This window comes from Hyperoodon ampullatus, assembly GCF_949752795.1.
Source record: "Hyperoodon ampullatus genome assembly, chromosome: X".
NCBI lineage: Eukaryota > Metazoa > Chordata > Mammalia > Artiodactyla > Ziphiidae > Hyperoodon > Hyperoodon ampullatus.
In genome coordinates, this window is record NC_136913.1 from 13,470,936 (window position 1) to 13,484,113 (window position 13,178).

Genomic DNA, 13,178 nt, shown 5'->3' on the forward strand with positions numbered 1-13,178 from the left:
CAGAAGAGCTGAGAGGGCCTAGAGTGGCATCTCGGTGAGAATAACAGGGGCTCTGGTTGCTTGGGGCTGGCTATGTCTTGGCCCAGTGGTTCTAAAAGTCTGGTTCTGAGACCAACTCTATCATCAATTGGGAATATATTAGAAATGCAAATTCTCAGCCTTCACCCCCAAACTACTGAATCCAAAACTCTGGGGCTAAGGCCCCATAATCTGTTTTTTGAACAAGTCCTTCAGGTGATTCTGATGCGCATTCAAGTTGTAGAGCTGATATGCTAGGCTTTGAAAAAGAGATGAAAGGGACCTTGATTTTTTCATGTTAGGTGGGGAGTAGTACCTCTGGAGGCAAGAAACTTCCAGAAAATTCCTTCATGGATGTCCATAAATGGACATCAACCCTTACAGTTGGCCTTCCATGGAGCAAGCAGTAAGAGAAGACCAGTACCAACTCTCTGTATGCCACATCATAATGTGTAGATGCAGCTCAGCTACGCTGTGTGTGCTTGGACCACTGGCCCCTAGTAGGTGTTCAATGAGTAGTTACTGAACAAGGGAAGATATGCCAAGGACAAAAGTCCTCAATGTGTTCTAGTGCTTAAGCTACCATAATCTCTTCTTCACACAAATCCTAGAATAAGCAACTTCCTGTCTGTGGGCCTCCTTATGCCATACCTGTGTACCTGGCTCAGCATAGCTGTTGAGTTGAATAAGCACAGGATTTCTTTCAGACTAGGGATATGGCCATCTATCACCTAAACTACCCATGTGGCCAGGGCCCCTGCCCACACACTCAAATTTCTAAAATATTAGAGATTTATGGAATCAGGAGAAAACCCCCTGAAAAATCTCCCTCCAGTCAAAGGTTTTGATGTTCAGTGTAAACTCACTGCTATTAATCACGTACACTTTGGAATCTTGCTGTAATCAGAGACATGAAAATTGTGATAGTTGAGAAAAAGTTGAAACACTTGTTTCTGTTTTTGTTTTTTTTTTTTTCTGGTGGTACACGGGCCTCTCACTGCTGTGGCCTCTCCCGTTGCGGAGCACAGGCTCCGGACGCGCAGGCTCAGCGGCCATGGCTCACGGGCCCAGCCGCTCCACGGCATGTGGGATCTTCCCGGACCAGGGCACGAACCTGTGTCCCCTGCATCGGCAGGCGGACTCTCAACCACTGCGCCACCAGGGAAGCCCTGTTTCTGTATTTTTGTTTTAAGATTAAGAAAGCATATGGGAGTCCTGTTGGACACAAATGACTCCATATTTTCTAAATCTCTAAAACAAAATGCGTAAGTTAGTATCTTCTGCTCTAAATTCCATATGGCATTAATTAATTCACAAAGTGAGTAAATGTATTTTCCATTTAATGGAAAAGGCTTTTGGCAGTAGGACTACTTACTTTGCAGTAGTTAATGCAGCATTAAGAAAAAGACAGAGAAATATTAATCACATTTGAAAATATGGCTAGCTTTGGGGTTAGGCTATTAACCACGTAGAGTGCCACTTACAGAAATGATACAACATATTCAAAGGAAATGATTATCCTACTATTAATAGTATCTTATAAGAATGAATAAACCAAGATGTGATATTCTGTAAAAATAAATAGAAAACATTATATCTCCTGCAACTGAATAATGTCATCTTCCCAGTTAAAGTGTCTTATCATTATCAAACATGAGACTTTATCATTTGGCACATCTGCTCTAAGAAAAACAAATAGAAAGAGTAGAAATATTAGAATTCTTGGTCACAAGATTTGCAGGGAATGTTGTTCTTCAAAAAGAGAAGGAAACTGTAAATTCCCCAACAACAAAGGTGTCATGAAAAGCTCGAAGTCAGCTTCCTTAAAAAGTACTGCCTTTTGCTTCTAAAAAGGCTGTCTTTCGTATTATTGATTTCTACCCATAGAGTGAGGGTACTACGCATAACACCAAGGTCATTTAATCCCCCAATTTATAAAAATTGGCTTTCAAGCTGAACACATGGAACAATGATGAATGCTGCTTCATTTACAGCAGATGGGAACATCCTGGCAGCATCAAAAACTGTATTTGGCAAAGTGGCAAAGTATGTGAGAACAGTTCTTGAGGAATAAGATGGTGTTGGATGTATTCCAAGATAGTATACACCAACCCATTGAGATAACCAAGGTATATAACCAAGATATATTAGTTTGCTAGGGCTGCCATAACAAAATACCACAGACTGAGTGGCTTTAACAACAGAAATTAATCTTCTCACACTTCTGGAGGCTGGAAGTGCAAGATCAAGATGTGAGCAGGTTTAGTTTCTTCTGAGGCCTCTCTCCTTGGCTTGCAGGTGGCTGCCTTCTCGCTGGGTCATTACATGGCTGTCCTTCTATTTGTGTTTTCTATGTCCTAATCTACTCTTCTTATAAGGACACCAGTCATATTGGTATAGGGCCACCCTAATGACCCAATTTTAACTCAATTACCTCTTTAAAGGCCCCATTTCCAAATACAGCCACATTCTGAGATACTGGGGGTTAGGGATTCAGCATATGAATTTTGAGGCAGGTGGGGCACAATTCAGCCCATAACAGAAGAGAACAAAATTCTTCTAGCTTTGAGACTGTAGTTTTTCTTCATTCACTAATTCAACACAGTTATTCACTTAATGAACAAATAACTGTGAATCTCAACTGTAATAACTGTAATTCAAGCGAGATACGTAGGGTGATGAAAGCTTATATTAGGAAGAATCAGCCTGGTCAGAGATGTGAATGAAAACCATCCCCAAGGAAGTAACAATTCAACCAAGGTCTGAAAAATTATTAGTTATGGAACAAATGAAGGAGAGAAGGAAGTGTTTTAGAAGACAGTATACACAAAGACCCCCCATGTCACGGTAGGATGTGTGAAGGAGTAAAAGAAGGTCACTAGAGCCAGATCAGGAGGATGGAGGGAAAGTCTGGGACAAGACGAGGCTGGAAAAATGGGTAGAGACCATACAGGAAGGATCTTGTGGCACAGACTAACGATTTTGTGTCTATGTGATGAGTAATGATTTTAAAGTGTTTTAAACCTAGGGACGAGGATGAGGGTGGAAATAATCCTACCAGTTTGATTATAGTGTTAAGAATGAATCATAGATAGAGGTAGAGAAGAAGTGGGCAAGCAAGTGAGGAGGTGTTTGTAGAGGTTCAGGAGATGGTGGAGAGGCAAAAGAAGTGGACAGGTTTTTATTTTTTATTTTTAAAAAAATTTTGGACAGGTTAAAAAATATTTAAGAAGTAAAATCAAAAGGATCCAATTAATGATGGATTAGACGTGTGCTGGGGAATGGCGATAAAGAACGATTACTAGGTTTCAACCTTCCAAAACTTGATGAATGGTGTTAACATTCCCTGAAGTAGAGATCAATAGGATAGTACCGGGTGTGGGAGGAAAGGTCATAGTTTCCTTTGGATCCTGTTGAGTTTGAGCTGCCTTCAAGAGATCAAAGAGGTATAAAGCAGATAATTAGATATGCAGGTCTGGAGTGCAGACTAAAGGTTTGGGCTAAAGATACAAATGTGTGATTTATTTCCTTATGGGTGGCAACTGAAAATGAAAATGTAGATGAAATTATCCAGAGAGAGAGTCTAGATTGAGAAGAGGAGTGGGTGTAGAATTGAGCCTTGGAGAACCTTAACATTTCATCTTTAGTTAGAGACAGATGGGCCTGTGAGGGAGACCAGGCAGGAACAAGCAGAGAAATAAAAAGAGAATCAGTGGTACAAAAATGGTGTCAAGGTGTCAAGAGAGTATTGCAAGAGGTGTATGCAGTCAATTTGTGTAACGTCACTCAGAGGCTAAGTAAGGAAGGATTGAAAATGCCCTTTGCATTCACTGACACAGAAGTCTTCAGTGACATGGTGGGGCAGAACCCACATGGGAGTGATTGGAGAGTGGTAAGAGGTGATGAAATAGAAATGGGTTGTCTGAGGTCTGGCGCCCCCAGAAACAGATCCTGAGACAAGAGTTTGATATAAAGTGGTTTATTTGGGAGATAATCTCAGTAAGGGAGAAGGGAAGTGAGAAGGAAAGTGAAAGAAGCAAGCGAAGGGTAAGATACTGAGCATATTAATGCTGTGGGCAACTGTCGCTCAGCCCTGCTGGGGATCTCTGGGAGACGATGTAGAACATAACTCAAAGTCATGCTCATTTCACCCAGTTGCTGGGAAGTTTGCATTTTTCCTCCAACCCCCATCCATCACTGGCTGAGGCATATTCCCAAGGGCACGAATTTCCCAATTCTTCTGGTGTGCCCTGCACTAGACAGGAGAGAAGTCTCAAGATGGGTATCCAAGGTGCTTAAAGTAGGATGCAACTGGCCTGCGCCTGGAGCTGAGTGTTGAGTGGAGTTGAGGGGGTCATTGACTGCATCTGCCTCAGAGTAGTATGGATGACTCAAGAAATCTGGAGATGATGAATAGGAGGGAGATTTGGACTTGGCTGGAGTGAGATATAAGGTTAAGAGAGATTATTTTGTTGTTTTAAATGAGGAGATTTAGAAGTTCACGGGAAGGCAATAATGACAGGGAGAGAGTAAGCATACCAAAAAAAAAAAGGATAATCATTTAGACAAACTGACTCCTCATATTTTGTACCATTGTTGATAGATACATCAAGTTGTGTACTCCATATTTTCTTCATTTCCACACCACCTGTAATCATGATTACTACCTATACTGATCAGCTGGCAGAAATTTCTGTAAATAAGATCAAAATCATGACATGCATTAAATGACTTCCTGTACAGTTTTTAATCTAAGACGATCTGCTGAGAGGCTAACTGGGAAGGACTATAGGATGAGACATGTTGAGCTGCTTCAGTGGGTATTTATGTGGGAGAATTTCATTTTCAAATGGAAATAATAGATCAACATATTCCATACAATGCTATATATATTCTTCTGGGTGACTGAAATATATTAAAAGATGATGTAAGCTGAATCTTTAAATTAGTCTCTTCAATTTACACCGAATTCTTTATTCTAGTTCCACTATTGGGTTGTTCCCCTGCCAAAGTACCTTATGACAGAGCCAGGAAAAGCTTTTAGTCTCTGCTTATTTGCATTCCATTTCTTAAATTTAGCATATATCTAACCAAATCAAATATGAGTTTGGCAATTTGCAACATCTCCAACTACTTGCTGAGCTTCAGCATTAAGGTACATTGTTTTACGGAACAATCATCAAGGTGTGTCCAGTAGGGTTTATCTTGGATTTTGATTTTTCTATTTTCATCTCTCTCCTTCCTTCCTTCCTCCCTCCCTCCCTCCCTTCTTTCCTTTCTTTTTTCTTCAATAATTGTAATAATTATTTGTTGAGTGCCAGTCAATATGATGTGTTCTTTGGATATAATAGTGAATAATAACAAAAATACAGTAAGTGATTGTATGAATGTAGATCAGCATTCATTCATTCACCTATTATGTCTTTTTTATGCGATCCAAGTCACAGAAAACCTAACTAACATAAAGATATTGTTTACTACATGAAGTCTGTTGGTAGGTGGTCTAGGATTAGCTCAGCAGTGCAATGGTGTCATCAAGGACCATGCTTCTTAACCTTCTTGTTCTTATTGGCCCAGCTCTAAATAGAACATCTTCCCAAGACAGTGTTCAAAGCACTAAGTGGAGGAAGAGGGGAAAGGGCTTTCTCTTTGTGCAGATTTTAACTTCTTTGCTGCCCCAGAATCTCCCCAACAGGGTTCCCATTCCATCTCTTTTGCCAGAACTGTGTCACACACTCACGCATCAACAGATTGCTAAAGCAAAGGAGAACAGGACTGCTGTTATGGTTTCGATTCATCATGGTTCACCCTCTAGGGACAGATCCAATTTTTCCCAAGTAAAATTAGGGTTATGATAGCTACGAATAGGGGAGAATGGTACTGGGTAGACAGCCAAAGATGTCTATCACAGGTTTCATCTTATAAATAGTCTTCTAAACATCACAGTCAATATTTACTGAGAACATTCTACACACACACACACACACACACACACACACACACACACGAGGTTCCATAGAGAGATTACTCCTGTGATTGCCATGGATGTTGTCAGCTGCTTCCAACAAAGGAATAGTACCATGGCCTCCTCCTTATTTAGACTACCCTCTTGGGAATACAGTCCTGTTGTGGATTCCACTGAGCAATATTTTCATTGTTGAATCATTGACATGAATAGTAGAGCTCAGCCAAATATCTAGAATATAAGGTCCATTTGACCACAGGGTTAGGAATCTTTGTCTATAAAATGTCTATACAAAACATCTACACAATACCATTATGTGGCATGAGGAAGATTTAAAATCCCCTTTTCTCTGCTGTCTTTGACTCTCTGAGAAACTGTGTAGAGTCACCACCTCATTGCGTCCTCTGTTGTTTCCATGATTATCATGGTGTGTACACATTTAATTCTCTAATCATCTTTCTTCATTTTTGTTTTCCCCGGTCATTTCTCCCTTGCTCATCCTTGCATTTTTCTCATCTTTTATCAACCATCTTGGAGCTCCATTTTGCACCTCATGTCTTTTTTCATTTTCCATTTACCAACTTCCAATATGTCAAAAAAGAGTAAGTACAAACACCCATATATATACTTAATGCAAGGGGGTTTGTGTTTGTTACAGAAATGGAGAGGATTCATGTTAACAGAAAAGTGCCATTGAATTTAGTAGCAAGTGCCCTGCAATCAGACTGCCCAGATTTCGATCCCCTCCCTACCACTTATGAGTCCTATGATCACGGGAAAATTTCTTAACTTCTCTGGGACTCAGTTTCTTTACCTGAAAAATAGGAATACTACTACTACCAACCACATAGGGTAGATGTAATCAAATATGCAAACACAAAAGCACTTAGCATAATCTCCGACACATAAGTTCTCAATCCTAACTTTTATTATGATGTCTATTAGATAGGAGTGGGATGAGAATTAATGAGGGGTTTTATTTATTCAGTATTGCTTTATTTTGTTCACAAAGAATGAATTTACATATTACTTGTGGAAAAAATTAAGATAAAGAAGAATGAATTTTAAATAAGTTTTTAAGAAGCTGAGAGTTGGATTTAAAATAAATAAATGGTATTCCTTTGAATAGACTGCAGTTGATAATAAACTATCTCCCATGACCTCAATATTTTCCATATGTTCTATGCCATTAGTATTACCTTTACTCTTATTTTAAGGCATGGATAGATGTAGGCTCTGGTTGCCATTGGCCTAAGACTTGAAATAACAAAGCAATTATGTCTTAGAGGAATTTCAATAAGGAACGTATTCTTACATATACAAGTATAATAAAATCAAAACAGTCCTGAGCACTTGACAACATGGAGCTTTTGCTCCAAAAGGATGTCCCTTCTTGGACTCTCACCCTCAGGGCTATCATTAAGCCAGAATATCTTATACATTTTTTATTACCCATGGTTAGGATAAAACTAATATATAAAATTACTTGATAAGCTCTTTGGTCCTAAGAGAGTGGCACTAAAGCTCTTTGGTCCTAAGAGAGTGGCACTACTTTCTGACCAGTGCTAAATTCTCATTGGAGTGACCTTGGTCTCAGAATGATTCAAATATGTTGCAAATTGTAAGGGGAACACAGTGTTACAAATGACTACCATACTTTTTGGTTTTCCTTCCTTATGTTGTTGGCCTGGAAAGCACCTCTGTCAAGTGTTGTGTTTTTCTAGCCCACAGTAGACTGGATGGGAAAAGTGAGACCTGAGAGACAGTGATATATTGGCTCTTCTGATCTGGGTTAGATCAAAAGATACTAACTATAGCCTCTATGGTTAATGTATTCTTTTAAAAATATTTCTATTAAATAGTGAGTAGATACAAAATAATTTTAAAATTACGTGTGTAAGATAAAGAATTCCAAAAATATGAGCACGTATAAACACTTCCTTCTTTAAAAGTCCCCATTCACCCATTCTCATCCCGTCCTGCCCCTCAGAGATAACCACTGTCTTGAATTCTGTGTTTAACTTTCTCTTGCTTTTCTTTATAATTATTTTTTCTTTATAATTGTTTAATTTCACATGGTTTTGAACTCTTAAAAATACAATCATCACACTGTATTCATTCTCCTGGGACAAATATTTTCACTTAACATTATGTTCTGAGATTCATTCACACTTTTATGTGTAGCTGTAACTAATTTCCCTTAGACAGCTGTACAGGGATCCAAACAAGTGTTAATTATATGGGTGTTCACTGTGCAATACTTTTTAAAAAGTTCTACATTAGTATTTTAGCCTACTTTCCTGGATGTGTGTTACATTTCACAATAAGAAGTTTTAACGGTTTGGGGGTAACAAAAAGCAGAATCCAGAGAGATGGGCAGGAGGCACTGGGGAATGAGGGGTGGAGGGAAGTGGGGGCCACAGCTATGGCTTGTGTGGTGGGAGGACCCAGTCCACTCTCCCTGACCTGGACCCAAGTGCCTCAAGTTTCCTAGGTACCCAAGACAAGGGGGAGAAATTGTCTCAACATAGGACCCCAGCAATAATCAGCCCTGTCCATTCCAGGACAGTGACTCACGCCTGTCTTGGTGGTCCTACCTGGTGGTCCCAAGGTCTCTGCAGGGTGGAGAGTTACAGTAGCCTCAACTCAAGCACAAAGGGGCCCTGGGTGCCTGGAAGACATAGGGCTAAAATAAGCTCTAAAATGGGAAAGCAGCATCGTCAGGGATGGAAACAAATTAAAGGCAGCGATCGATGGGCAACATCTCCCTGATAAAGAAATCTAGAGGTTTTAACGTGCTAGTGGGTAAAGCTAGAAGGGAGAGAGGCAATAATGAGGCAAGGCTCAAGCCCCACACCTCTGCTTGTGTAATTTTGTTATACCGCCCGCCTTCTGTAATTGTCCTTCCTCAGACTTCTGGCCTGGAAAGCAGCTTTTCCTGGTATTGTGGTCTTCTAGCTCACAGTAGATTGAATGTGAGAAGTGAGCCCACACAGATAGCCACGTGTGGTGTTGACTCATTGCCTGATATTTAGCAAGAAGGTAGAAAATGAAGGGTCAAAGCATTCCCTGAGTGGCATGACCTGGGGCAACTGTCACCTATATCAATACTCATAGAAGTTATCTCTGCTTGATTACACAGTGTAAAGATAGATGTTCTCACTGAACCTGACCCTTAATGGAAGCTTAAACCATGTCTCTTACAGTCTACATAAGATGATAAGAAAATATATGCTTTATTTTATTGATCCCAAGATTTCCCCTCACTTCACATCTCCGAACCTGGATGTAACTGTCCATTTGTGACATAGTTTTATGTGCCCAAGCATGCTCAGATTTGGTTGTGACTATTGATATTGTTATCACCTCAACAGTCACATACATGGATCGTTGGCATCTCACTTGTATAGTCACCATTTTTAAAATGGCTTCCAAAGTTTCCATTGTGATTTGGGATTGAAATGAACAGTGACTGGGTTCATAGAAAGTCATAAAACAATATAGGGATATGACTTTAATAGTACAGAAGCAGGGGGAGACCTTCAAGATGACACAGGAGTAAGATGGGGAGATCACCTTCCCCCCCACAAATACATCACAAATACATCTACATGTGGAAAAACTCCTACAGAACAACTACTGAACGCTGGCAGAAGACCTCAGACTTCCCAAAAGGCAAGAAACTCGCCACGTACCTCGGTAGGGCAAAAGAAACAAGAATAAACAGAGACAAAAGAATAGGGACGGGACCTGCACTTCTGGGAGGGAGCCGTGAAAGAGGAAAGGTCTCCAAACACTAGAAGCCCCCTCACTGGGGGAGATGGGGGGTGGGTGGGTAGGGGGAAGCTTCAGAGCCATAGAGGAGAGCGCAGCAATAGGGGTGCAGAGGGCAAAGTGGAGAAATTCCCGCACAGAGGACTGCTGCTGACCAGCACTCACCAGCCTGAGAGGCTTCTCTGCTCACTTGCTGGGGCGGGTGGGGGCTGGGAGCTGAGGCTTGGGCTTCGGAGGTCAGATCCCAGGGAGAGGACCGGGGTTGACTGCGTGGACACAGCCTGAAGGGGGCTAGTGTGCCACGGCTAGCCAGGAGGGAGTCCGGGAAATAGTGTGGAGCTGCCAAAGAGGCAAGAGACCATTGTTTTGGGGTGAGTAAGGAGAGGGGATTCAGAGCACCGCCTAAACAAGCCCCAGAGATGGGTACAAGCTGTGGCTATCAGTGTGACACCAAAACACACCACCGGATGTGGTCCTGCCCAACAAAAAGACAAGATCCAGCCTCATCCACCAGAACACAGGCACCAGTCCCCTCCACAACCCACTGAACCAACCTTAGCCACTGGGGACAGACACCAAAAACAACGGGAAATACGAACCTGCAGCCTGTGAAAAGGAGACCCCAAACACAGTAAGTTAAGCAAAATGAGGAGACAGAGAAACACAGAGCATATGAAGGAGCAAGATAAAAACCCACCAGACCTAACAAATGAAAAGGAAATAGGCAGTCTACCTGAAAAAGAATTCACAGTAATGGTAGTAAAGATGATCCAAAATCTTGGAAATAGAATGGAGAAAATATAAGAAACGTTTAACAAGGACCTAGAAGAACTAAAGAGCAAACAAACAATGATGAACAACACAATAAATGAAATTAAAAATTCTCTAGAAGGGATCAATAGCAGAATAACTGAGGCAGAAGAACGGATAAGTGACCTGGAAGAAAAAAGCGTGAAAATAACTACTGCAGAGCAGAATAAAGAAAAAAGAATGAAAAGAATTGAGGACAGTCTCAGAGACCTCTGGGACAACATTAAACACACCAACATTCAAATATAGGGGTCCCAGAAGTAGAAGAGAAAAAGAAAAGGACTGAGAAAATACTTGAAGAGATTATAGTTGAAACCTTCCCTAATATGGGAAAGGAAATAGTCATTCAAGTCCAGGAAGCACAGAGAGTCCCATACAGGATAAATCCAAGGAGAAACATGCCAAGACACATATTAATCAAACTATCAAAAATTAAATACAAAGAAAAAATATTAAAAGCAGCAAGGGAAAAACAACAAATAACAAACAAGGGAATCCCCATAAGGTTAACAGCTGATCTTTCACCAGAAACTCTGCAAGTCACAAGGGAGTGGCAGGACATATTTAAAGTGATGAAAGGGAAAAACCCACAACCAAAATTACTCTACCCAGCAAGGATCTCATTCAGATTCGATGGAGAAATTGAAACCTTTACAGACAAGCAAAAGCTAAGAGAATTCAGCACCACCAAACCAGCTTCACAACAAATGCTAAAGGAACGTCTCTAGGCAGGAAACACAAGAGAAGGAAAAGGCCTACAATAGCAAACACAAAACAGTTAAGAAAATGGTAATAGGAACATACATATCCATAACTACCTTAAATGTAAATGGATTAAATGCTCCCACCAAAAGACATAGACTGGCTGAATGTATACAAAAACAAGACCCATATATATGCTGGCTACAAGAGACCCACTGCAGACCTAGGGACACATACAGGCTGAAAGTAAGGGGATGGAAAAAGATATTCCCTGCAAATGGAAACCAAAAGAAAGCTGGAGTAGCAATGCTCATATCAGACAAAATAGACTTTAAAATAAAGACTATTACAAGAGACAAAGAAGGACACTACATAATGATCAAGGGATCCATCCAAGAAGAAGATATAACAATTGTAAATATTTATGCACCCAACACAGGAGCTACACAATACATAAGGCAAATGCTAACAGCCATAAAAGGGGAAATCGACACAGGAACACATTCATAGTAGGGGACTTTAACACCCCACTTTCACCAATGGACAGATCATCCAAAATGAAAATAAATAAGGAAACACAAGTTTTAAATGACACATTAAACAAGATGGACTTAATCGACATTTATAGGACATTCCATCCAAAAACAGCAGAATACACTTTCTTCTCAAGTGCTCATGGAACATTCACCAGTGTAGATCATATTTTGGGTCACAAATCAAGCCTTGGTAAATTTAAGAAAATTGAAATCATATCAAGAATCATTTCTGACCACAATGCTATGAGACTAGATATTGATTACAGGGAAAAAAACTGTAAAAATTTCAAACACATGGAGGCTAAACAATATGCTACTGAATAACCAAGAGATCACTGAAGAAATCAAAGAGGAAATCAAAAAATACCTAGAAACAAATGACAATGAAAACACGATGACCCAAAATCTATGTGATGCAGCAAAAGCAGTTTTAACAGGGAAGTTTAGAGCAATACAATCCTACCTCAAGAAACAAGAAAAAAGTCAAAAAAAAAATCCTAACCTTACACCTAAAGCAATGAGAGAAAGAAGAACAAAAAAACTCCTAAGTTAGCAGAAGGAAAGAAATCATGAAGATAAGATCAGAAATAATGAAAAAGAAATTAAGAAGACAATAGCAAAGATCAATAAAACTAAAAGCTGGTTCTTTGAGAAGAAAAGCAAAATTGATAAACCATTAGCCAGACTCATCCAGAAAAAGAGGTAGAAAATTCAAAACAACAGAATTAGAAATGAAAAAGGAGAAGTAACAACTGACACTGCAGAAATACAAAGGATCATGAGAGATTACTACAAGCAACTATATGTCAATAAAATGGATAACCCGGAAGAAATGGCCAAATTCTTAGAAAAGCACAACCTTCCAAGACTGAACCAGGAAGAAACAGAAAATACAAACAGACCAATCACAAGCACTGAAATTGAAACTGTGGTTAAAAATCTTCCAACAAACAAAGCCCAAGACCAGATGGCTTCACAGGCGAATTCTATCGAACATTTAGAGAAGAGCTAACACCTATTCTTCTCAAACTCTTCCAAAATATAGCAGAGGGAGGAACACTCCCAAACTCATTCTATGAGGCCACCATCACCCTGATACCAAAACCCGACAAAGATGTCACAAAGAAAGAAAACTAGAGGCCAATATCACTGTTGAACATAGATGCAAAACTCCTCAACAAAATACTAGCAAACAGAATCCAACAGCACATTAGAAGGATCATACACCATGATCAAGTGGGGTTTATCCCAGGAATGCAAGGATTCTTCAATATGTGCAAATCAATCAATTTGATACACCATATTAACAAATTAAAGAGAAAAACCATATGATCATCTCAATAGATGCAGAAAAAGCTTTCGACAATATTCAA